This window comes from Aythya marila, assembly GCF_965140915.1.
Source record: "Aythya marila genome assembly, chromosome: 1".
Classification (NCBI taxonomy): Eukaryota; Metazoa; Chordata; class Aves; order Anseriformes; family Anatidae; genus Aythya; species Aythya marila.
This window is the reverse complement of record NC_139042.1, coordinates 180,896,544-180,923,193: the sequence shown is the minus strand read 5'-3', so window position 1 is coordinate 180,923,193 and position 26,650 is coordinate 180,896,544. Positions and strand designations below refer to the sequence as shown.

Here is a 26,650-nt window from a genome sequence, read left to right as displayed (position 1 = left end):
GGGGGACTTTTCCTGCAGATTTTTGAGCTATTATGCAGATTTGACCAGCTATTAGAAGCTTTCCTTTTTGGATCGAGCTTCTGCTCTTGGCAAGCCACCATCCCTGTTATCTGACCCTTCCTTGAGGCTCTTGGTCAGCCTTTCCCTGTCCCGGGGCTGCTGACACATTCAGTCCGTCATAGCAATGACAGACAGACTCCCAGCTGTTTTGTCCATTTGTCCATTCCTGCCGCCTGTCTGTCCGCAGCCCTCTGCAGACGGCAGCACTCAGGCAGGGTGCCAGCCGGTGGGGCCAGACCCAGCTCGGTGTGCTTGCTCTCGAGGTGCTCACCCACCTTCTGGTGGTGCTACTCGGGGCTGTGTCATTTCGTGCCATCCTCACATACTCGCTGAGAGTGCTGAAAAAAAAGGTTCTGAATGTTACAGCCCTTGGCTGGCAAAGATTTTGTAGGAAAATCTTCATTAAGATGCTTCAATATGACCCTAAGCTAGTGCCCGCTCTCTGAGAACCTTTACAAGTTCACAGCTGCCAATAAACCGATGGCAGTAAACAACCACAGCTGCCCAGTGTTAAGGAACAAGAGCTTTTTAATGACCTTAAAGTACTTCGATTGGCTGTCCCTCACTCATTTGGGTTTTCGAACACGTGCTCTGGGGAGTTGCTTCAGTTCAGAAAATGTCTGACACCTTCCTTGCTGACATGCACCTTGCCTGTGATTCAGTGGTGCTGATAACAGCGGCAGCCAGGTGTAGAAAGGGCTGCTCCATCTTAATGCAGATAGAGAAGGAGCTATGAACATTGAATTGTTTGCTTGAGGGTGAAGGAAAGGAGTCTGAGCAAAAATAAACATTTATTAGTTGCTGAGATTCCCCTGAACCCTTCCTGATTTCCTACTTCACCAGGTCTTAGGGAGGTGCAGTGTTTTGGAGGTAACAGGTTTTGGACGAGGTGTTATCACTGGCATCCGTGGCTGTTAATGATTAGCAAAGGTCCCCTGGTCCTTTTTTTCCGAGAAGATCCTGGACGTGCCCCAGTTTCATAACATGCAAATTCCGCGGTTCGGTTTTAATAAGCCATTGAACTGTGTTTGCCACTGGGCTGTTGTTTTTGGAGCTGCTCGGAAATAATTTTTCTTAATGAAAATTCTGCTTTATGATGAAAAATGAGGCTCATGTTTTCAATTGAAAATGGTTTTGTTTTGATACCTCAAGTGTCTCATGAGAGCAATAGTCTGCACGCTTCACGCTCCAAAATCCTCAGTTGTGTGGGCTTCTTAAACAAACCGCTCCTCCCTTGGTGGTTTTTTCCCTGTTACTGACCTGCTGCAGGACTCATTATACAATATCTAGCCCAGCTACAAAACCTGGGCAACAGAGGGGACTGGAGACAGCTAAAGCTTTCATGAACCACCACAGGGACAATCCTGAACTGTTTTGTGTTGTGTTTTTTTTTTTTTTTTAGGAAAAAAAATAAATTAAAAGATGATTTAGATTTCTGGTAATCTGCTTTAAGGAAAAAAAAATAATTAGATTTCTGGTAATCTGCTTTTTGAAAAACATGAAATGTTGTCCAGTAAATGGCCAGTTCTCACAAAAAATATAAAAAAAATAATAAGAAGAAGAAAAAACAACTGTCAGAAAACATTATAATAAGAAGAGTTTGCATATCATCAACTAGTCTCCCCTTTCAAGAAGCCATGCTAATTCTGTCAGAGAGCTGCTTGGTGCTGCAGTGGAAGAATGTTTTTTAGAAGTTATGCTTATGACATTATAAATGACTGCACTTGAGATATGCATATACAAAGTGCTGAGCACAGTGGAAATTGAAAAACACGAACTGACCACCTGCTTCTGTGTGCTCAGACTCTTCTGTTGTGTAGTTAACCTGCAGGATACTTTATTGCTTGAAACTACTGAGCATTGCACACTATCCACAGTTGCTTTCAAACAACTTCAGACTGATTTTTCCAAGGTATTTGGACCCAAAGGTATTGCATAGGATGTTTTTTTTCTTAACTCCTTGGGTACTATTTTATTACAGCTCAGCCTGACTGCTTCTTGAATGTTATCTATTTTTCTGCCTCTGTTCTTGTTCATGTGATATTTTGTTAGATTATTTTTTTTAATAGATAAATAAGTAAATATATTAACTCATAGCCTGCAGCATTGCTCCAGTTGCCCTGCGGCAGCAGCAGGTTCTAGCATTGCATTTCCAGTTACCTTCCTCTTCCACGTTCAGCCTGCTCTTCAGATCACTCATGCCGCTGTTTGCCCAAGTGGGACTCTCTCATGCTTTTGAACTCTTTAGCATAAGTCTCTGATTTGCTTGAGTTCATCTCTGAGTGTTTTTTGTTGTTGTTGTTGTGTTTTTTTTTGTTTTTTTTTTTCTTTCCAGTCAGCTACCTAAGCTAACAAGAATGGGGAGAGAAATGAAAATGGGGAGAAATTTCCTTCTATCCACATTGTGAATTTAAAATGTGTTGATGTACACCATGCTCGGTTCCAGTTTTGCTTCCTTGATAAGAATCAAAGATTTTCCACCTGTAACAAAACGATTGTCTGGGCCTTGTGTCATAGTCTGAGATGCTTCATGCATTTATGATCTCTGTCAAACTTGTGTTTTCCATCTCAGCTGAGTTGCTTGGTGAGGTATTCTCACTTCCCAATGTCCCTGTGCTCACTTCTATCTGAGCCCCTTTCTAAAAAACACCCAGTGGCAAAAGAGGAATTATTTGGTTAAGGGACGTCAAGAGCAAAATTTGCAAAGTTTCGGGTCAAGTAAGGAGTGATCAGTGGGGTTTAGGGATGAAGCCTGACTATCCTAAAAACAAGCCACTGTGTCTTCCAGGATACCTCATATGTCTTTTGTCTCTCCCTTCTGCTCCTGTGAGACTGGTGGAGCAGACAACACTCACTGACTGATTCTTTTGATGTCAACAGGATGAAAGCCATGGCTGAATTGGGCTATGGGCTTTCAAGATGACTTGGAGCATTATTCTCTGATTGCATTAATAAAGCTATTGTAGCAAATCTACAGCTGCCAGGATAATTTGAATACAACAATCGTCTTTCTCATAGCAGTATTATGTAATTATATTGTGCCCAGGAAAAAATAACCTTGTCATGCCTTCAGGATATTTCTGGAGGCTGCTCATCTACCGTGTTCATTTTGATTGCTATTCTGATAGGTATACTAACAGGTTTACCTATCATGAAGGCAGTCTGTCTTCCTTTGTTACACATGACTATATCACGTAAGATCTCCCCTTGAATTAAAGAGCTAGAATTGGCTGACTGAAGATAAACAAACTGGCAGTCCTACTCTGAAATGTGAGAATAGAAACTGCAGTGCTAGCTCCCACATTTGCTAACCCTTCATGTTGTGGTCAAATCTCAAGTTCAAAGATGCAAATTGCTTTAAAAACCTTGATGACTTTCATCAGCATGGACAAGTCAGATTTGTTTTTTTCTGGATCCTGCATGGGTTCTGCATTTGTGACTTGTTGGACAGCAGTGCAGCTGCTGGGCTGCCAGCAGCAGATGCAGTTATGTGTCATTCAAGGTGCCTCAGTGGTTCTGCAGTACCACATGGAGTAAAAAGTAGTAAATGCATAGTGAAGCTAGAAAATAAACACACGTCAAACTAATTAAAGGAGCATGACATTTTCTGAAAAGCAAAATCCCAACCAAAACCCAAACAAACATAGTTACTGTACAGCCTTGGAGAGAACAGATGAACCTTTTGGGTGGTGTTCATTTATTAGGCTGTTCTGTCCAACATAGACAAGAACGTTGATTTTTGCTTCCCGGAGAAGAGGACTGCAGTGACTACAAACCTCTAGGTATTTTGCATGTTCATTTCATTATCTCAAACAATTACCGAAAGCTCCTAGAAGATTAAAATTAATCAATTTATGTTTAATTGAACTGTGTTTTAAAAATCACATCATGAATATTTGCTCCTTGGGTAGATTTAAAAATAACCAGAAAAACATAACTACTGAGACTATAATTGAATAGTATTTACCTTTTTAATCACTTGCTGCTTATGTTCTCAGCTTAGCATCTGTATCTGAATATTCAACAAAACTTCAACAAGGTTTGCTTACTAGGCCCCTACCATAGTGTCCAAAATGTCAATTAGTTCTCACTTTTAGCTGCTAGTACTCCTGTCGGTATTCATTATTTAGTATGCTGAATCTGTGATAGAAATATCCCTGTGCAGGGAAAAGTCTTTGACTTCTGTACAATATTAAATAACTAATGTTGTGACAATCTTTCAGAAATGTCACCACTGCTGCTTGTCAAACAACGCTGCAGCATTTTTGCAGACTGGCCGATAGCAGTCTATCGCTAACGGCTTGTTAGCTCTGCTTAAATAGCGCCTCTGAAAACATAATTTACGGATTGGAAGAGACTTTAAAATTCTCATCAGGATGGTTTTGCAAACCATTGAGCAATCTGCCTGCTGATATGCATGTGGAGCAGTCAGCAGGGCCGTGGGGCCGTGCAGAAGAGCCCCACACGGGTCCCGTGCTGTGGCCCCACCAGCATCCCCGCCGTGAGCAGCAGTGCTCAGACAAGCTGCTCCTCAGGGAGGGCTCCTTCCAGATTGGCACACACGTAGGCATCCCCATGCCCTGCTTCTCGCTGTTTATTGAAAAAATAAGTCTGAAAAGACTTTCTACCCGCATTGTTGTACTGCAGTAAAATGGGATAACCGCCAGTGGCTCTGATTTATAACCAGATTCCAGATGTAAGAGATTGCGCAGTGGATTGTTGCTAACCCAATCCCATTTAAGCTTGGGTGACAGACTATTATTTTCCATTAATATGTTGATTTTTTTTGTAAACAAACAACAAAAGGAGGAATATGGGATGAAATAAGGAGGTGGATATGGAACAGAAGTTTCTGTTCTCAGCAGTTAATCCATCTTTCCACTTCATAACCTGTGTCCAAACTCCAGTGGCTCTGAAGATGGACTTTCTACAGAGCCATGATGCCTGCCTCGTATTTTGAATGTATTCATATTTAATAAGTGTATTATTGCATATTTTTCCAGATGCTACTTGCCTGCAGCTGTGGCAGCAGCGTTTTAGAAGAGTCTTTGTAAATTCAGTTCAATAAAATACATACGCAAAGTGTGCGGAAACTGTTTGGTGAGGACAGGTGCATTCGGGGTGCACGAGGTGCTATTTTTCTGTGTTGACCTCTAATAATTTGCATAAACCACCTGCCTCAGTTTATCCAACTGGCAAATTGTTATATGAGCATGTTTTTTCCCCCCAGGGGCTGTGGACAGAACTCATTAATGTTTAATAAACATTTCCAAGTGCTTTTGTAAGATTATCCTATTCATAGTGGGTCATACTAATGAGATCTACTGATAAAAGGTGCCTTGTAAAAAGCAGGTGTTGTTCTAGTATTATCCACTTTCAAGCAGAAATATTTTGTTAGAGTATAACAATCATGGCACTTTTACAATGAACAGTTAGCCATCATTTTTAATTAAACTGTTATTTCTAATTAAAACAACATTAATTCTACATCAATAACATTAGTTATTCTTTTTTTTTTTTTTTTTTTTTTTTTCCATTGAGAATCCAATCAAAATTCTGACACTGATAGCCAGAAATCTGGTAATTAAATTCCTTATGACACATCCCAGCTCTGACTCTGATTTTTATCCATCTCAGTACACAGTGCTGCCAGCAGCTCTCCACAATAATTTAATACTTTCTGAGAAAGCAGCTATTCATTTATAAGCCACCCTCCCTAAGCTCCATGATATACATCATTCCTACCAGTAAAGCCTGGATTTTATTCTCTGCACAGTCTTAGTTAAGAGGGTTATTGCCTATGTCCAGTGACTCCCGAAACAGGCTATCTGTATGGGTCAGTTGTTCACCAGAAGTGGTTGACATTGAGGCGTGAGAGGGAAAGGCCTTATTCTCATCTCCTACAGCAACTCCAGGTGGCTTGGCTTGGACCTGGCAAGCATGGGACACCAGACAGCAGTGTGCCTCAAGTGAAGGTGAGATGCAGGGCGCAGCATGGCAGATGTGCTGTGCCACACACTATCCCTTCACTAGACAGTGTGAAAGCCCACGTAGTTACTAATGCACAAATGCACACAGGAGGTAGAATTTATCCTCTTCTGAATCATAGAGATTTAGAAGATTTGCTACATTACGTAAGTTTTCCAGAGAAATATCTCCATTTTGAAAGTCTAAATCTGTCCCAGGCAGGTCCAAGTCTGTTTGGCAGGTTAGGGAATGCCTTCGACTTTTCTTGAAGAGGATCCCTGCCGATAGTGCTTAGTGCTTGGTGGAGGATGCTCAGTTCTCCAAAGCTACATGTGAGGTAGGAACTGCATACACTCACACAAAGTTCAGAACTGCTCCAGCTAAAGTCAGTGGAATTATGGCAACCAGGACTTCATAAATACATAAATCATACATTGTATGTAAATACCTGAAGGGATGATGCAAGGAAGATAGAGCCATGCTCTTTTCAGTGGTGCCCAGTGTCAGGACAAGAGGTAACAGGCACAAACTGGAACACAGGAGATTCCCTCTGAACATCAGGAAGCACTGCTGCGCTATGTGCAGCTGACTGAGCACTGGCACAGGCTGCCCAGAGAGGTCCTGGAGTCTCCCTCTTTGGAGACCTTCAAATGCCACACAGATGTGGTCCTGGGCAGTCAGCTCAGGGTGTCTCTGCTTGAGCAGGGGGTTGGATCAGATGGCCTCCAGAGGTCCCTGCCAACCTCAGCCATTCTGTGGTTCCATCATTCTGTAATGCAAGCTTTTTTTATCTTTTTTTTTTTTTTTTTTCAATCCCAGGACTGCCTGATCAGTGTTAGCTTTGTTTGCACAAGGTTCCCCAAAGAAGTGCCTTCTGGAGAGAGGGATCTGTGCAAAGATTTCTTCTTATCCTTCACATTTTAAGAGCCAGCCCCAAGGCAAGCTGTAAAAGGGAACTCCAGCTCTGTAGGAATTCCCATATTTTTAGGTAACTGATTATAGCAAAGCATGTGAAAATGCATGTTTTATGAAGCAGAAAAGCTGAAATGATAATTGTGAATTATTTCAATACTGTAGAAACTAATTTGCAGCTAGCTTTTTAATTTACAATTACAATGAAATTAAAAAGTTGCTGCAGAATATTTTGATTTATCTCAAGCTATTTTGGATGGAAAAAATACAACAGCAACTATTGGAATACCGAATCTGGCTAGTGATTCTTGAGGCTATTTGGCTTTGAACTTCCATTCTGAGAAAAAAAAACAAACTTCTTTGAAGCAGTTTTGTCGGGTGCAGGTAATGTGCATAGAGCAGTTCAGAAGGAAAGTTCAGCTTAGGTACATTGGCATTGTCTTCTGGTGAAACTTTTCTCCTTTGGCAGGTTGTCTAGGAAAGACAGACTGCAAACACTGGTACCTAATTGAAGAGATCAAAGGCTCTTGCTTATATATAAATAAAATATTTCACTATGGACTCACCTCAACTCCACATTGTCTGTTTCTGTAGCAGGAATGAGGTGATCAGCAAGGTAGCAGAGGATATTGTCTGGCAGAAAGAACTTGATTTCTGAGTGACGTTTCCTTCATTGATTGCATGGAAAAAAATAAAAAAGTTCTTTAAGAATGCAAATAGGCTGTGATTTATAGGGTTGCCACAGAGCCCCAGGGTACTCATGCTTAAAATATTAAAAAAAATAAATATCAATTTTAAGCATAGGTGCTTGGTATCCACTGGAGGGGAGATAATAAAAAGCTAGCTTTTCATCTACCTATAGATTTTTTATCTATCTATAGATTTTTATCTATCTATAGATCTGTCTATCCCCTGTTAAGAATGAAATGGAAGCTGCATTTGCCATGAGTTCATATGTGAAGTTCTGCTGAAGAACTATAGCCCTGGCTAGGCAAATGTGCAGAGCTTTTCTAACTTCATGTAAAAGCTTGTTTTCTGTTATATTATTTCTGAATTATATTATATTATATTATATTATATTATATTATATTATATTATATTATATTATATTATATTATATTATATTATATTATATTATATTATATTATATTATATTATATTATATTATATTATATTATATTATATTATATTATATTATATTATTTCTGAAATACCTTTCAAGAATTCTGAAGTTAATAAATAATACTGATGTTGCTGATTTATGGAAAATACTGAGGCTCTAAGCAGGCCCCTTTCTTCACTACTGACCTACTGAATGCTATGAAATTTAAAAATGTGGGTCAGAGGTGGCCTAGAAATACCGTTGACTGTGAATCCCTACTGCTATGGACAGAAGATGGTAACTGGTCGTAAGGAAGATCTACAAATTATCATCTGTGGAGCATTAAAGATCAAATGGCTCACTGCTCCCCACTCAGATTTTGTCTCTCATCAAAAGAAAACGGTTAAAAAATGATACAGGTGTAAAGCAACTCACAAGGTGGCTCTTCTTTTCATAAGTTCTCCTGCTCTTGCCCTGAAAGTACACAAGGCTTTTTCCAGCTATCTGTGTGACTTTCTGAAGCTTTGCCTTCTAATGAAACACAGAAGCAAAATGTTCCTTTATGAGGCTGGAAAGAAAGTTTTTTTTGCAAGCTTTCCATTTTACACAACATTTTTTGAAAGTCTTCCAACTGTAACAGCAGCAAAACACTGGATTGTGTGTAACAGAAGTCAAAAACATGATATGCATATCCCACAAACCATGATCACATTGTTGACCCTTGTAACACAGCCGTGGCATAGCTGTAACGAAACGTATTCCCTTTGGCTACAGGAGGTCTCCAGTTCTCACCAACACCTGGAGGTGGAAATGCTCTTAAAGGTATAAGAACAGCAATCCAGGTGCAGGAAAATCTCCACGAGAGCAGGTGAACCCTGCTTCATTGAAGAAATAGGTTGAGACAGCAAAGGGTCTCAACTTTGCCCCTGGCACCTGCAAAGCCTGAGCTTGAAGCCGCTGACCTGGCAAAGCACTGTCAACCGAAAGTGACAGCAGCTCCTGTCACCTCTTATCTTTTCTGTAGCTCAAAGACCAAAAGTAAAAAACTCGCTGTAAAGAAGATCTGGAGAGGATGTCTTCTGAGTGTCCGACAGAGCCTTGCCATTTCATTGCTATTCTCTCTCCACATTGTAGAGGATACAAACAAGGCCTTTATGCTTTTAGACTAAACTAATTTTTTCAAAAAATAGGAGTCACAGTGTGAATGTGTCTGATAGATACATTCACTGCTAGAAGATACTAGCATCTTTCTTGATGGCATACTCAGAAAGGGCAGGGATCTTTGTTCTTCTCAAACATGGAAAGCCACCAAGTGATATTAATTCTAATCTAATAGCTAGCAGACTGGCAGCCTGTAAGCTAATGGAGGAAGTTTTGCCTGTACTATGTGAGGTTAAAGTTGTACAGGTAAGAATTTTGTTTTTATTAGACCTACAGTACTCACTTAACAACCAGAAGAGCAGGGATGGATTTAGTTTTGTGGAGGAACCCAGAACTGTGCAGCTTCCATCATCACCCCACACTCATACACTGATGGCTATGCTGGTGGAAAACCATCTAAACTTCATTCCTCTGAACAACCATAAATACTTTGACATGCTAATGAAGTCTTACCATAGGTCCTTCAATTTTCAACATCTACATTTTTGCAGATGATTACGTCTTTATAGCAAAAGCCCCTATTTCTGCTTAGTTTAAAACAGTCATTATATACCTGCTGATTTGGAAGCTCTACTGTAACATTTCCAAACCTTACAAAATAATCACCAAAAGAGAAAACCCAGCACAGAACTACTTACTGTCACTTTCTGCTGCCCACAAGTCCAAAATGAATCTCATCTGAAGCATATGAATACAACTTTGGATTGAAGATTGGCTTTAAAATTCATCTGAAAAATAAAGTAAGATGATGTTAAAACCGATATCTAGCCTTGTGTGTGAATACTGATGCCCTCATTTGCACACACCTAGAAATGTGTGTACTGAGTGCACAGTGTGTGCACTGAATATTAGGGCACACAGAGCAGACCTCTGGTTGTGAAACTGAATGCAATGATTAAAATTAGAAGCTCAGGTTCAGAATCAACAATAGGTGAGTGTTTCCCCCCCGCACCTCCCACCCCCCCCCCCCCCCGTGGCACCCATTTTGAGTCTTTTTAGGATCACTGGGCTCCTAAAGCAGCTGCTCAGGCAATCCTCAGGGCCCTGGGCTGCTGGTGTCCCAAGAAGACCTCTTAGAGCCAACATCATCAGAAAACCTCCAAGCATAAACCCATCCTATAATCTACAAATTGTACTGGACTGTTTCAGAGTACTGCAGAACATATTATACTTCAGGAAAATGAGGACAATATGAGCAGAATTGTTAGCTGCAAGCTGCAGACTGATTTATGAATCAGTGCTGATGACAGCTGTTTGTCAGATATGTTTTACACTTAACAACAAGCAACTTCAAAAACTCTCTGTTGATATCTCACCAATCTGAATTTCGTTAGCTAAATGTTTCCTATCATTTCTTTCAACACAGGAATCATGGCCCTTAGCATGATTCTTATCAAGAGAATCCAGCCCTTATTTCTTCCCAGCACACTGAGCTCTCTGTTGCATTGGCTCGGAGGAGATTGTTCCCTGACCAAGTATTAATAGCTCCAAAGTCCAGGCAACAAGATTACCAAAATCCAGCAAATATGTACTAAAAGGTGTATTGGGTTTACTTGATAAGCTTTTGGTGGTGCGGGAGTTGCAGGAGTGGCCTCTGTCAGCAGAGCCCAGCAGCTGTCCCAGGTCAGATCAGAGCCAGCTCCAGATGGCTCCAAAAGGGACCTGCTGCTGGCCAGAACTGAGCCAGTGAGCAACACTGGTTGGGCCTCAGGGAGAGCAGATTTAAGAAAAAAAATGCTGTGCAACAGCAGCTGGAAGAGAGGTGTGAGAAAATGGGAGAGGGAGAGAGAAAATATGACCCCGAGGTCAGTGCAGCAGGAGGGCAGGAGGTGCTCCAGGCATGCAGCAGCAGTTCCCTTGCGGCCCATGGAGAGGCCCCTGGTGGAGCAGGCTGTCCACCTGCAGCCCATGGGTCCCACATGGAGCAGATCTCCACGCTGCAGCCCCCCCATGGGTGGAGGAGCCCCCGGTGGAGCAGGTGGCTGTGGCCTGGAGGAGGCTGCGGCCCATGGAGAGCCCCCGCAGGAGCAGGCCCCAGGCCAGAGCTGCAGCCCGTGGAGAGGAGCCCACGCAGGAGCAGGGGGTCTGGGGGATGCTGATGCCCGTGGGGGACCTGTGCTGGAGCAGTTTGCTCCTGGGGGATGGACCCCGTGGTACGGAGCCATGTGGGAGTGGTTCTTGAAGAGCTGCTGCCTGTGGGCAGCCCCCACAGGCTCAGTTCGGGAAGGATGGCATCCCGGGGGAGAGACCCCATGGGGAGCAGGGGCAGAGAGGGACTGTGAAGGAGCGGTGGACATCAGGGACTGACCGCAGCCCCCATTCTCTGTTCCTCTGCAACACTTTGGGGGGGGGGGGGGGGGGGAGGGTATGGGGAAGGTGTTTTTAGTTTGCATTTAGTTTTTCACTGTTCTACTCTGTTAGTAGGTAATAACTTATATTAATCTCCCTATGCTGAGTGTGTTTTGCCCATGATGGTAACTGGTGAGCGATCTCCTTGTTCTTATCTCAACACTTTTCCACCATATTTTCTCCCCCTCTTGCTTTGAGGAGGGAAAATGAGAAAGCAAATGTGGAGTTCAGCTGCCCATCAGTGGGAAACCACCACAAATGGCAATGCTAACAGTTTAACAATCAAGTTACAAGCAGCAAGTTACAAAAGAAGTCAAGTTGTCTCTGTCTTTCCTTAGTTTTCCCCTTAATGGTCTCATTAGTTTTTGTAGTTGGGCATAGCAGTTAATGGCCTCTGCAATAAATCCGGCAAAGTGAGGTTTTAAATCATCAAGGTAGATCTGTGCTACTGGTTTGTCTTGTTATTTTCCATGTTGGCCACTACTGCCTTTATTTAGGTCATGCTCCTTTAATTTTAACTGTTTCAGAGTCTAACAGGCAATATCTAACTCTGAAATATTAAATCTTGACCACAGACACGCCAGGTCAGTGTGTGCTCTAGGCTCTACAAAATGATGAATCAAGGCTTTCCAGGCTCACATTGGCTTAAAATCAGAAGAGTTTGAAAGCAATGATGACAAAAACATGGTTTCATTTTATTTGTTTCTCGGAGTTCAAAACTTTACTATTCAGATTTAATCAGCAGCCCAATGAAGGGCAGAGAGTCCTTTTTAAAAACCCCACCTTCACATGACTCAAGGACCAGGGAGCTTTAGGAAGAGCAGCAAGGAAAAACAAAATCACAATCAAGCCTCAAGGTTGGTAGCAATTTGCCTGATACAAAGATCCGTCGTTGCACTCTCAGGATCCACGTACTACAATAATAATCAAATTTTTAACAGAGATTGTTGTGTTTTGTATTTCCTTTTTTTCTTGACAGGTTTTGTGTCTGATTCACTGGAGTATTTATTGAGTTTGGGGATGTTCAGCCAGTGTACAACTGGAGTAAAACAGACATGAATCATGCACTCTGTGTGCTTTGTATTGTAGCTGCTAACACTTTATAATGTTGTCTAGAAATCCAGAAGAATGATTTAGTCAAACCATGGCTTCTATTTCATTTTTATTAAACCTGGCTCTCTGCCTAAACTCTTGCCATTTTGAACAGTGAACTTAGGTTAGGATGTATTGCTTTATTCTGAACATTTGTAACCTCCATTGATCTGCTCAGGTAAAAGCAGAGAAAAAAGTCTTTATTATTGATGTAGAAAATATTACTTCTCCATTGTTTTTCAGTCCACAATCATTTGTCACATTCTCCTTGATAAATCCCCTTAAGTATTCCTTGTTCAGGGCCTAGAAATCCCATCCATGTTTACTTGGTGGGATCCAGGTGGGTTTCCATACAGTGAAATTAACTACAGCACTTTCTCCATGTCTAATTTCTGAATAACCTCATTTTGCACTAATATGGCTTGCAGTGGCCATTCATCTCAGAATGGGGTGGTATCTTCCTGTGACTTTGGTGGCTGCAGGTTCCTGACCCCTCTTGGGGACCCCATGGCAGCCCCTAGGACGAGCATCCTTCTGCAGTGCCGAGGAGCTGAGACCTGCCCCAGAAATTGTGGGGCCAACATCATGGCTAACAACCTTTCAGTTTCATCCTTCTGCCTGCTACTTGACATCTCTAGTCTCTGTATCTGACAGTTCCAGCAGAGTAAATAAATAATTTTCATACTTGTCATCAGCGCCATGACCTGGCCGTGGCCCAATGAAGTTTGCTCAGTGCCTCTGCCCTGCGAAAGCCATGATTCCAGCGCCCTTTTTGCTCTTACAGCTTCTGAGGCAGAACAAGCTTTCCAAGGTTTGCGGTCAGTGCATGGCTGTCATGTTTCATTTTGCCTAATACATATCAAGGTGATACCTTCAGCAAGTGCGTTTTGCTATGCCATTTGTTGATTTCTGCCTTCTAATTCCACCTGCTGGGAACCAAACTGTCGCTACGTTGGTCACCAGGCTATTTCACTGGCTGTTTTCTGAGTCTGAACACAGTTTTTTAGAGTTCTTAGACTTTATAGATTATTCTTTTTCAATTTGCAACCTGTGTGTATGAGTATGCATTCATTTCTATTAATTGTTCATTCCTCTCTGGACTCCATGTCAGTTTGTTTGTGCGTATGTGTTTTCACATTGAGGGTAACATAACTTGCTCTTGCACAGGGTGTGCATCTGCATGCATGCAAACGGGTTAATATATTAATGTCTTCATATATGAGCCATATGTTCCTGTCCAGGTTACATGAAGATAAGCTGACGTGTTTTCCTCTTCTGCATGCAGCATGACTCTATTCATATGTCAGTATTTCCCAGCAGCCTGTCATTTGAATCATACATTATGTAAGGAAGGCAGCACTGTTTCCCAGTGGAGAACATTTTTTTTGTTTGTTTTATTTTCTGAAATGAATTCAAGATGATGCTCTGCTATTATGAAAGAAAAGAAAAATGTTTTGCCTGACTCAACTATTTATTCAGATTGGGAGCAATGTCATGCGTAGCACTTAAGAACATTTCTGGATCTGGTGCGTGGGATCCATCTCACCTGGTTTTGGCTGTCTTAATGTCATGTTAGTCCAAGCTGGTCATCCTGGATCTTGCTGTAGTCAGTGGAAAATAATACAGAGGCTCCCTCCCTATGGTAGACATCCTACTGTAGATGCCTAAAGCACGTGGGAGGACTGCTGCCCAGCGACAGGTATTTGTAGTAGGTCCTGAAGCTTGCTGGCTTTTGCTTTGCTTTGTTATTGTAGGAGGAGAGCTTTACTCACCTTTTTATCTGATGAAGTGAGTCCTGGGACTCAAGCAAGGCAAAAGGAGATGAACTGTCTGTTTCATGACCACAGTTTGCCTTGCAAGCAGGTTTTTCAAGCCTAGACATGGCCCAGACTGGATGAAAGGCATTCAAGGGAGTGGACTAGGATATATGAACTATAAATGGCACAGGCATTTAATGGCATAGATCCTGGAGGGAAGCTTCAGCAGACCAACTGTGGACACAAGACCAATGAAATCCAATCCCCTTGAATTCATGGGCTTGCATCTGATCCTGCAGGTGAATGATGATTATCTTGCAAATGATGACATCGTCTGATCTTTAGTACAGGGGCAAGGCCAGTGGCTTGTGTTTGCATTGTGCTGGAACTGCTGTGTAGGCAAACAGGACAACAGTGCTGCGGCACTGATAAGCCTGATGTGGAATTTAAAGCAGCTGTCCCCTACAGAGTAAGAAGATGGTGAGTGAAAACAACAGGGCCTAGGAAATAAAGAATTAATGTTCAATTTGTGATGATTTCTCCCATTTGCCTTCTGATTCCCTGCAGTATTTGTGAAAGGAAAGGCAGCAGTCCAAGACAAAACCTGGTGTATTTTGCTAATTTTGTAACTATTAAGACATAAAACAGACACAGATTTGGACTAAATAAAACAGCCAGATGATATCCAGTGGAACTGAATCTCAATAGTTTCATCCTCAGCAAAAGGGTTTAGAAAGTCTAGCAGGATGCTCAAACTTGACGAGAAGGGAATCTGAAGAGAAGAGATAGGAGCTTTCCCTTTTTTGTCCTTGACACACTTGAGACAATCAGTAACTTTATGGATCTGGGGAAGCACATTTATTTATAGGACAGGAAGTTTTTTATGAGTTGCTGATATACACAAAAATTATAGAAGTTGGCTGTTACTATCTTCTAAGCTTCTTCTAAGTGATAAACTTACAATTTATCTTTGTGCAGAAGATCATTTTGTCCCAGAATTATACAACTGGGTGAAATACCTGCCAATAATTATTTTAAAGGGATGAGAATATTTATTTATTTATTTATTTATTTATTTATTTATTTATTTTTATGAGAATTGCACTGGACTTTGGGTGGAGCTGAATCCAGCTCCATGTTTTAATAGGAATGTTTTGGATTTGGCTGATTTTTCTATTCTAAATATGGAAATGTTTCAGATTAAAACATTTATTTTTAGGGCAGTAATACCCAATCTGCTTTAGGCATGCTTCGTAGCTGCAGCTTTTTGTTATCCTTTCTTTTCCTCCTCTCTTCCATCATCCCATGACCTATGACTTCTCAGTGCCCCTGCCTTCTGAGATCTATAGTGCTATATTTCCTTACCACCAAGCAGCAAACTTCTTTTTCTCTGAGGTTTGAACCTGGGAGTAAAAAAGAGAATGAAGAAGTGTAATAAACTTAGCAGCTGTCTCTCTTCTGTTCTTCAGTCTCAGCAATACTTCTGCTTTTGCTTCTATATCTTATCTTTAATGTTGTCGTGCCTCACTCAGAAGGCTTGCCTCATAGGCTGGTAACTACTGCTTTTGGTGATGACTTGTTACTTTTTTTTCCTTCCATTTATCACGTCTGAGTTAACTCGACAGCTTTCAGCTGCTGCCAGGTTGTCAACACTGGATCCAGATGTTCCCAGAGTACAGACTGATGTAGTAACAGCTTTCAAAATGCAGCATCTGACAGCTCGCAGCTCCCTACTTTCCTCTCTTCTGCATCACACATGCCTCAGCCCTTTTCTGGAGGGATCACATCAGCAGCAGGGTGGGATTTGGCTCCTTTGCCCCCTTGCCCCTTTCCTTTTTGTTTGAGACTGCCAGCCTGGGAGTCAGTGGCGATGCTGGTGTGGCTTAGAGCAGAACTGGAATGCCTGCTTCCCATATGGTTCAGAGCAGCTGGCGGATGGTAATGAATGCCAGTGTCCAACAGCAGGAGCCTGTTGTGTGTACGTGTTTGTGTCATGCGTGTGCACCTCCTGAATTGCCGCTGTGTTGGGCAGCAGCTTTCTTCTCTCTGCTAACAAATGCCCTGAACGGCTCCCATAAAAGTGCATATTACTGGGTACTGCAGCTTGCAAATCATAGTTTTCATTGCTGTGGCTTACATGCTAATGTGTATGTGTCAAAGCATTTTAATGAACTAAGCAACATAGCTAGAAATACATTTTATCTATATTTTGCAGAGGGATGTGGGAGAGATGCCAGCTGGATATCTTGATTAAGAATCAGAAATGACCGTGACAAGTCTCTTCTTCAAGATATAACATCACCTAGTACCTAAAACATCAGCCGTGATGTTTATATATAGTGTTTACATATGAAGCATGACTACCTGCATATGAAGCAGACTACCTGCAGGGTAGTCTTTCTGCAAGGTTGCCATGTTTCCAAGAGCTGCAAAAATATCTGGAAGCCTGCAGCAAACCCACAAAATGGAAACGTTCAAAACTTTCCCTGACAGCATATTTTCAAATGAAAAAATATTTCATCCTAGGAACAGGTCATTTTGGATGCCTGCCTCAGGAAAAGTGAGGACTATTTTGAAGCTGAGCATGGGTAAGCAACAGAAACTATATAAAAGGCAGGGCATGTTAAAAATACCACTGTCTGTTTGTGATTCAGGACAAGTCCTCCATGAAGCTTTAGTTACCTCAAGAACTGACTGGGTAATGGGAACTGCTTTCCAGCACTTGCTCTTGCCCATCTGGCTAAGGGGTTTTGTGCACTTGGCCAGGACCTCACAACTTTGGGGACTGTTGGTGTGTGGCATTTAACCAAGGAGAGCAGCTGCTGCTTGTTGTTGAGCCAAGTGTTGCCCAGTCTCCGACTGTGAGCTTGTCATATAACCTACCACCATAATGGAGATAATAACATTTGCCCTTCTTTAGAAATTACTTTGAGATCTGCCAAAGAAAAGGGCCTATTCAAATGCAAAGCCTGATGCTTTTATTTATTAATAGATGTTGTGCCAGAGTCACCAATCTGCTCTTGATGCCTAAGTGCTGCTCTGAAAACAGAATCTGCCTGCCTGATTTAACCCAGCCGGCGAGCTGAGGCCTAGGGCTGCTTTGTGATATTAGGAACAGCACGAAACAGCCAGATGTTAACCAGCAACCATTCAAGCCTGGTGTTATCCTGCCTGTTATCCTCTAAAACTTGAGCAAACGTACAACTGCCTAAAGCTTGCCCGCCAGCAGCCTCACTCCTGCACCTCCTGATGCTGAGCACTGGGCTTCTCAAAACACTCTGGCACCCTCAGAGGATCAGTTATTCTTGCAAAAATAAATAGTGATTACAGGTCAAACTATCATCTCCCCAGGGGATTTATTTTTATCTGTGCCATAAGACCCACAGGGGAGTCTCCTTTGTGCTGGGCTGGCAAGCACAACACAGGACTAAACTGTGTTTGCCTAGTACATGAGCATTACTCCAGCACTACCTGGTGTTTCTGGAGACTCTGGCTCAGCTCATTCTCAGCCAAAATTTCTAGGGGAGATAGGCAGGAAAAAAGAAAAACAAAACAAAACACCTAATTTCAAACAGACAGTCTTGCTCTGGCTTGTTTCCTCTGCTATTAGCAGGTGGGAGATCGGCTTGTCTAACATTGTGCTTGCTGCCTTTTGTTTTTGACTGTGCACGAAGCCTTGTGCTGATTTAAGTCAAAGCAGAAATTTGCTGGATCCATATTTGCTGTCCTCGGGGGAGTGCTTTATTAGATTACTTCTTCCTCCATGTTTACAGTAATAGATGACTTTTAGAAACACTTCTATTAGTATGAAAGCGGAGGGTGTATTTCCACCAGCAGAGTGCTCAACAAACATTTGTTTTAGCAGATGAAATGTAAGTGCAAGCAACTTCATTAATACACTTTTACAAAGTTGGTTGTTCTCCTGGAGCCAGTGAGTTACAGTCTGTTTATTTTGATTTCTCGATTTAGCATATTCATGGCAGTACTTTTTATTCCAGACACCACGTAGGCAGATGCATCATTGCGAGAGCAGGGTTAAGAACCCCCCCCCCCGTAAGCCAGAGCGAGCCCCGTTGCTAGGTTTATATTGAGGTGTTCCGATTTAAAAAAAAATAGAAAAAAAAGAAAGAAATGGGATTAAGCTGGATCCAACTCATTCCCTCCTGAGCTCCAGAGTGTTTTCTCCCGAGCAGGCCGCCGCGGTTAGCCAGGAGAGGGCAGCCTCGCCTTGCGGAGCTGCCCGCGGTTACACCAGGCTCCGTGCCCCGGGGGTGCGGCCTGCTGCTGGCTGCCTGCTTGGCCGTGGATTTTCTCCCTAATTTAGACTAAAACCCAAGAGCGGCGCTTTCTGACCGCACAACGCGTGTCCTCGTGGATTAAGCAAAGATAAATACAGCCAAAGTGCTCCTTTTAGCTGAGACGTTTGCCCCCGTAGCACCCTGTGCTGTGCCTCACCAAACGGGGCCCTCTGCCCAGGGCTGGTTGTGCTCTCTTGCTGTTGTGGGTGAAATTTGGTGCTTTGGAGAAAGCCAGATCACAGCAGGGTAAACATGATGGAAGATGTGTTAAGCTTAGTGAGCTCATTTTGGTTGACGAGAGCCTAATTTTCAGCTGGTTTAGATCAGTATCATTCATAAACGTTAGAATCACAGAATCATGTAGGTTGGAAAAGGACTCTAAGATCAGAAGATGAGGGTCACTGGAGCAAACCATGAAGGAAAAAAAAAATTAAAAAGCATTGAAATAAGTCCTGTTTGCCTTTCTCTCTGATTACTCATACCTTTTAATGATGTTCTCCCTCACCGTGGGGTGGGATTTCCCTTGGCTTATTTCAGTTTCCATTGAAATAATTTGGAAAATTCCAATGGTTTTGGTGGAAACAGGCTCAAAAAATCTGTGATTCTCGGAAGTGCTCTTCCTTTCCAAGAAACATCAAGAGTGCTTTATCTTTCACAGGAGTTTAATGCTGCTTCACTTTTGATGCTGAAAATGCATTACATCAGAAATAAAACACAATGTAAATGAGATTATACAATGAGCTCCCTACTCAAAGCGATTAAATTGCACAGCATTTTAAATATCTTGCATTAATATTCTTTGGGCCGTCATTTCATTTCATTTCATTTCTTTGTCTGATATTTGGAATTTATTGAACAGTCCAAGCTACCTTAATTTTAATTCATCATCTTTAAGGATTTGACATATTCAGTGAATTTGGCTAACTCTCTTTAAACACAGATTTCTACTTCTTATTAGCAAATTCCTGGAGTTTCTTCAGTTTTTGTACCTCCACAGTGTTGCTGTGAATTGACAGACTCACTCAGAAAGCAAAGCTATTTTTGGGTGTCTCCCTGGTCAATAACGAAAAATGTTCCTCTTGCAAAAGAAAACTATTTCTCTTCTGCGTGAGTCATGACTCTGCTTGTATGCACAGTGAAAGATTTCCAGCTTCTCAGGCTTTGCTGGCATTCGGGGCAGCTTTCAGCCAGCCAAGATTCACATGTGGAAACTAAATATGGTCATAGGGTTATACTCCCATTTTTTGCCCATTACTCAGGCTCTTGCATGGTGTACTTCGATGCCTACTCCCTTTCTGCCACTCTGCATCTCCTTCTGCAGTGTTAGTTTACTCTGTGGTTAAAGCTAGTAAGATCTTAGACAGCATCAGTTACAAACAAGCAGTGTTTCTTGTTCTGATGAAGAGTACTATATAAAAGAAAGAGCTAGTATTAAACCTTGGAGGGAAGCTAAAGCCCAGGTACCTTTATAGAGCTTCATTCTAGAGGGTGTCACCTTAAGTCTTAGTCCAACTTCAGCTGTAGTAATTGCCACAGCTTCCATGGCAGAACCTGCCAGAAATAGAAAAACAAGACGGAGAGAACATTTTTTTTTTTTAACAAAACAAAACAACAAACAGAACAGCCTGTATATTTTCAGCAACAAGAAGTCAGAGGGACATTTTTATAATTATATACAACAGCCAGAAGAGTTCTGATGTCATGGGAGCCAGAAAAAATATGTCTGAAATTATACTACGTTTCACCATGGAGGTTAATCAGTGAGCCAAGGCATATTTAGGTTCTTGTAAGGGTGTCTGACCCCTGCTTAGGATTGGTCAGCACATGTGGCCATGGAAGAGCAGTGGCAAACACAAATTACTGAGGTCTCTCAGCTACACAACTGTTGGCGAGGTGCTGACTCCCTTCCCACATCTGTCCCAGGGAGCCCGTCCCCTCCTCATGGGCTTTATGGACCTGGTGGGAGTTCCATGGGGCCTGATCTCATACTTAGGGCTGGGCTTCAACTTCCTTAGCAGCTTTGCCTTCTCCATTTGCCTCAGTGCTCTTCTGAGCTGTGTAAAAACTTTTAGCATTCGTCAGTGAAGAGGAAACATTAGCTTTGTTCCCAGTTTCCACCTTCAGCCTCCACCGAGAGTTCATTACAGTACAGCTCTGTGACCAAAGGTATCTACGAATAAGGCCCATTTGCAGCAAGACATTTACATAGTGTCAAATGCATAAATTTTCCCTGCAAATTAGATGAGACTGTGCACATGCCTGATTAAGACAGACTTATGCTCAGGCTGGATTACAATTTTGCTTGGGAGATATTTTGTTAGCTGATGATTTATTCTTGCACTGTATAACCTCTATGTGACTTTGTGGCTTGCTACAATATTTTTTGTTAGGAACCAAAACCACAATTTTTAAACAATAGCTCTGGCAACTACATGGATTAGTGAGCATGAACTAGAAGTATTGACACAAGTTTTTCAAACTTTTCTTTTTAGATTGATTACTTTTTTTTTGTGTGTGTGTGTGCAGTTTTTGTGTTCAATTGTAAATAAGTTTCTAGTAAAAGAAACATACAAAAATCACTTTAATTTGATAAATAGGGCTTACTTTCTTGACGAATGCCACACGAATGGAGAGCAACAGTGTTTAGAAATTAGATTCACATCAGATTCCCTATGATCTCTTCACTACCCCCTGGCTACAGAAGGGTTTTTAAGGCAGAAGTGGTTCCAGTTTCAGCCCTAGGTCTGTGTAGCACAGAAATTACCAGAAAAATAGTGTCAATATTGGGAGAGGTGTAAACTAAAAATCTTTTAGCTTATCTCTTTAGTTTGAGAATCAGTCCATTAAAGAGACATAGAATAGACATTTCTGCAGGGCATTATGTAAGTGTTTTTACTTGTGTTGCGTGTACCAATATTTATTCTGGAAACAGAGAACTTGTTTTCTGAGAACTATTCCATTTCATGCCACTTTTTGAAACTATTGAACTGTCTTCAGAAATATTCAGACACGCCTTATGCCAATTATTTGCACCTGTTGCATTCCTTATGCAGAATTAAGTCACTGATTCTTTTGCAAAGCTCCTAAGGTTGTTATGTTCCACCTCTGAATATCATTTGGTGTTTATATGTAGTGAAATGTGATCACATGTACCATGAAAAGGGATCAACATGGCTGCTGATCTGGACTGCAACTATCCTCATGTAATTGTTTGTCAGATAAACTATTATTTCTTAAGATAAAAGTGGTATTTCTTGACATGCTTCCATCAATAGTTGTGTTTGGTAACCCAGCAGGACAGCTGAGCTGTTGGGAGCAACTCAAAATCTGCATTTGACACACTCTGTTTTTGTAGGGCCACCACAAGTAACATTGCACACAGAAAAAAACAGATCCAGTAACTGGCATTATTGATGGGCATTCAGAAACATAGTACGAGGACTCAGCAGAAAGCAATGATATGGCTATCTATTAATTCTGATGTGGTTTTCTGTCAGTGGAATTAAGGCTTTTTGCTTCTAGGTGGTGTTTGTAAATAAATGCAAAAATGAGTGTAGGCTCCAGCTAGAAGTTTATTAAATACGGTTGATCAGGGCAGCTATAGAGTGATTTTTCTGGGTAAGATTTGTTTCCAGAATCATCTACATGACTTGTTGGGAACTTACTCTGAGTAAGAGATCAGAATGGAAACAAAGCAAGATTTCTTTAAGGTTTCTGCAAATTGTAGACCTTCTTCTGCAGCCATGGTGATGAGATAGCATGGAAGGGGCTTCAGAGGGAGAGAAATACCTCAAGTTGAAGCTGCTGAACAGAGAAGCAGGGCTCTGTGTGACCTCCTGTCAAGTCTACTGAAAGAAGTGTGGTACAGATGAACATCCTCATGAGCTAGTGACGTCTGCACAAATGAAGGAATTTCTGGACATTAAGGCAAAGTAACTGCTGGTGGTGAAATGGCTTGAACAGCTGGAACGACAGTAATGACCTCAACAGGGCAATAGCTGAGACAAGTGTGGTTGTAGCTGTGAAGCTGAGTAAAAGGTTTAGTGCAAAGACATACAGCATGTGCCTTTAACCATTGCTAGTGCATATATATGATTAACTCAGTATTGTTTAATTTACTATTGTATTTTTGTAGGGTGAATCTTGAAAATCAGAAATATTGCTTATCAAGAGAGTCGACATTCAACTTCCCCATGACTCAGGGTGCGAGTTCAAACTGAAGGCGTGGTAATATTAAGAGGAATACCTCTGTGCTTGAGCCCTGTTCTCGTTGCCATTAGCAACAGGTTTGTTTTGGGTTTCAGTCCTCAGTAATCCATGAAGCAACGGGTCACAGAAAATTAAGATTATTTTTTTCCTTATTTTGGATAGCTATCCACCAACAGTAGTCACAGTGTGGTTTCAACGATAAAAGTTTTAGTGCCTCAGCCAAGAAGTAAACTGATGAATGGTGAAGTCCGAGTTTTTTGAAGACGTCTACCACAGAAAGTCTTTGCTGAGGAGCTGGGCAGTGCTGGCTGTAACCTCTCTGTGCTGAATACTAGCATTTGGTCAGGCAGTTCTGCAACCCAGAGGAACAAATCTGTATTTTAAATGGCTTTCCTCAAAGAATGCTAGTTAGAAATACACAAAAGAATTTTGTTTTAACAACAGGAATGATGCTCCAAAGACACTCAAATTCAGACCAGAAGACCCGGTATTGCTAAAATCTGACAAAAGCAGCTTCAGCTTTTTGTCTCCAGACATCTTTGTTTCACAGGATTCCTTGGACTGTTTCAGAAACTCAGCACAGATGAAACAGGCAGAATTTTATTTGTTTCCAAATGTAGTTGGATCATTGTCTAGCAGGGGAGTAACAACATCTACTCCTGTTGAAAGAAGACAGCTGAATTGACAGAAGCCCATAACAGCTGAATTGGAGCCTACACATAATGAAATAAAGAGATAAAACACTGCACAAGCCAGAAGATGAAGCGTCATGAGATGACAAAGCATGAACAAACCTTGAGGGTGCTTGTCTAAACCTAAAGGGACTCTTGTGCTCTGTTCAGTTGTCAGTTCCAATTACTGGGATATTTATAGTCCTACAACAAACGTAGACTACACTGGAGGATTTCTGTCAATGAGACAGATCATATATATAAAGTAAGTGATTTGGGAAGATGACATATGCTGCTGATTGCAGGGAGCACAGTCTAACTGTTGCCCACCAGCACATTGGAGTTGGGTGTTGGGACTGCAAACAGAGTTTTTCTAGCATCTTCTGAGCCTGCTGGCTGCTGGCAGCACTAGGAGGTTCCCCAGCCAGCTCCCCAGTGTGCTCCTCAAAAATGGGAGGCAGTTTTCAGGCTCAGATGTTCACCCAGCCTGGCTCACATGTGAGTCTGGTCATACATACCATGTCCAAGGTAAGTTCTGAGCTGACATGTCAGTACATTTAAACCTAGCTCTATGTGACCATACCTAGGGTCATTTCCCTTCAAGGTGAATCATGGTTAAGTAGAAATTTGCACATCCCGATGGTACTTTAGTGCCTTGGCTACTGTTGTCTCTATTACTTATTGTCAACCCCCCCCCCCTTTTTTTTTTTTCCTTCTGAGTCTCCATCCATCACTACCAGATGGAAGTATGTCTGCCATACAGTTTCACCTTATTCCCCGAGTATAAAAGACAAACCCCCTGAGATTCCTTCATCCCGTCATTCTCTCTGTAGACCATGTCTGTTCCTTTTGATGTACTTTTTCATTTGCTTAACACCAGCTATTTCTGCACCACTTTTTTTTTTTTTTTTCTGCCAGTAGGATTTCTGGCAACATGTACACCTGGCAAGCTACATCTAGAGCTCTGTTTGCTGGAGAGGGGCAGGCTGCATGTTTTGATGAGTAATAGTCATAGATGAATGCCTGTATTCTGGTAATTGCCAAAAAGTTATACAACGACAGGTCCTGTGGTCCCTTAAGGTTTCTCTGAGCTGATCCTCTGGTTTAAAGCATTTTGTAGCACATTTCCCAGCTCTTTTTGGCAACCCCTGAGAATGCCTATCACCTCCAGTTCCTGCAGGAGAAGGTGGCAGCCAGAGGAACTTCGCATTCGTAGGTCTCAGCAGTGAGTGAATGTGACCTGGATGCCTGTAGACTGAGTTCTACTGACAGTTATGTCCAAGGAGACTCAGGAGTCTGTAGAGTTATGTTGATTCAGGTTCTTAAACCAAAAGCAAATTACTTACTGGTATTGAGCCTAGGGCCCTTTGTGGATTGTGTCTTGACTGAACACTAAAATGTGCCTTGACCATATGGCACTGAGTCTGATCGTTCTCTTCCCACTTCCACTATCTTTAGTAAAAACAATTACAAATCAAGTGAGAATACTGTTCATCTAGGTATTGTCATAGATATCAACACACAACATTTTACCATTGAAGACAGTGTGCACTAACTGCACTATAGAACTGAAGTTTTAATTTAAAATACTACAGAAGAATGCCAAATAAAAATAACATATCCTGTATCACACAGTGCTCCAGTTTCAGACAGCATGAGTGGAAACTTTAAGGCTTCTAAGACACCAATGAAGACAGCAAAGGTATTATAAGTTAGTAGTGATTCATTCTATACCTTTTTCCTCTTCCTTAGGTGGTGAGGGGAAAAAAAAAAAAAAAGTAAAAAAAAAAAGTGAGGAGGATGCAGCAAACACACGAGGCAATAAAATCAAAGGACTGAACTGAGAACAGTTTGTGTTTAACGTAAGAGATGGTCAAAAGACACCTTGGGTGCAGCTTTGGAAATTCTCCACTGCTAATAAAAGACTCTGGTTTGTCATTCTATCATCTTGCAAAATTATTTCAATAAATGCATTTCAAAAAATATTCTACATTTAATCCATTGTTCTTAAACAAGAAAATTCAGAAGGATCTATCACACAACCAAACAGTTCATGCTCCCTCATTTCTCAAAACTAGGGTGCTCCATCTGGCTTCAGCTAGACTGCCCTGCTTCTCCAAACATCATCTCAGGTAATTCAAAAGGAAGCAATTCAAGCTAACTGGCACAATTTAAGAGTTGATGTCATGGAGGTTGAGAAAAGTGACCAGAGACAGCCAATAAGGTTTTCTGCTATGAGGTAAAAGTGCTGCTGAGCCCACCTGAACACCCAATATTATGACACTGACTTTCATATCTAGCACTGTAAGTCTGTCTCCATGACATTTATAGACATGATATGTGATTGTCCAACGACATTGCCTAACAGCAGATATCTAATCCTGTAAAAGACAAACCTGGACCTTTCCAGGGGCTGTATCATGACAGATCATGGTTATTACTGCACTGAGAGCCTGGCAGGACCACGGGTAGGAGATTCCCCCCCAGCACGCCCCTGTGACTGCTGCCTAGCAGAGCGCATGGACAGCACGGTCACAAGGTGAGCCTGCACATCTCTCTGACAAACAGTCCTGGAGAGATGACATTGCAAAGGGTTATGGTGAGTGAATGCGTCTGTGCTGAATCTACTGGGCTCTTTTCAGAGTGTTTTTGAATACTGGAATGTTTGCATGCTTTACTTTCACCTTACAACTTCCCATTTAAAAATTTAATACCTTTTACATTTTTTCACAATTTGTAGTCCACTTTAATGTACTGTTCGCTACCATTGGACTAATCAGTACCATTAAATACACCATCCTGCTACTGGAAAACACATAACAGAGTACTTCAGGCTGTTATTTTCCATTGGACTGTTAAAAGCTGGTTACTAGATTTGCAGGCCAAAATGTAATAGCCTGTTTTGTTGGACTTCTGTGTACTAGGTAATGGTGTGACAGGCAGATATTGTGCAATAACCACTTAAAAAGGAACTGCCTGTCACAAGCTAGGTCTATACACAGCTCAACATAAGCTGTCATTCCCCTGTTTTCATACGCTAAATGCTTAGGCTAATGAGCTTTTATTAGGAAC

At 41.7% G+C, this 26,650-nt stretch overlaps 1 protein-coding gene across 1 annotated transcript in view; it reads right to left on the bottom strand.

Annotated features, from left to right (window-relative positions):
• Positions 1–22,894, bottom strand: part of MET (MET proto-oncogene, receptor tyrosine kinase) — a 139,837-nt gene extending 116,943 nt beyond the window's left edge. The window contains exons 1-4 of the mRNA XM_082775820.1: positions 22,488–22,894; positions 20,163–20,249; positions 9,841–9,930; positions 7,506–7,607 (exon numbers count right to left, since the gene is read on the bottom strand). The gene's annotated coding sequence lies outside the window, so the exon portion shown is untranslated. The remainder of the gene's footprint in view (positions 1–7,505; positions 7,608–9,840; positions 9,931–20,162; positions 20,250–22,487) is intronic.
• Between the last annotated feature and the right edge of the window lie 3,756 nt (positions 22,895–26,650).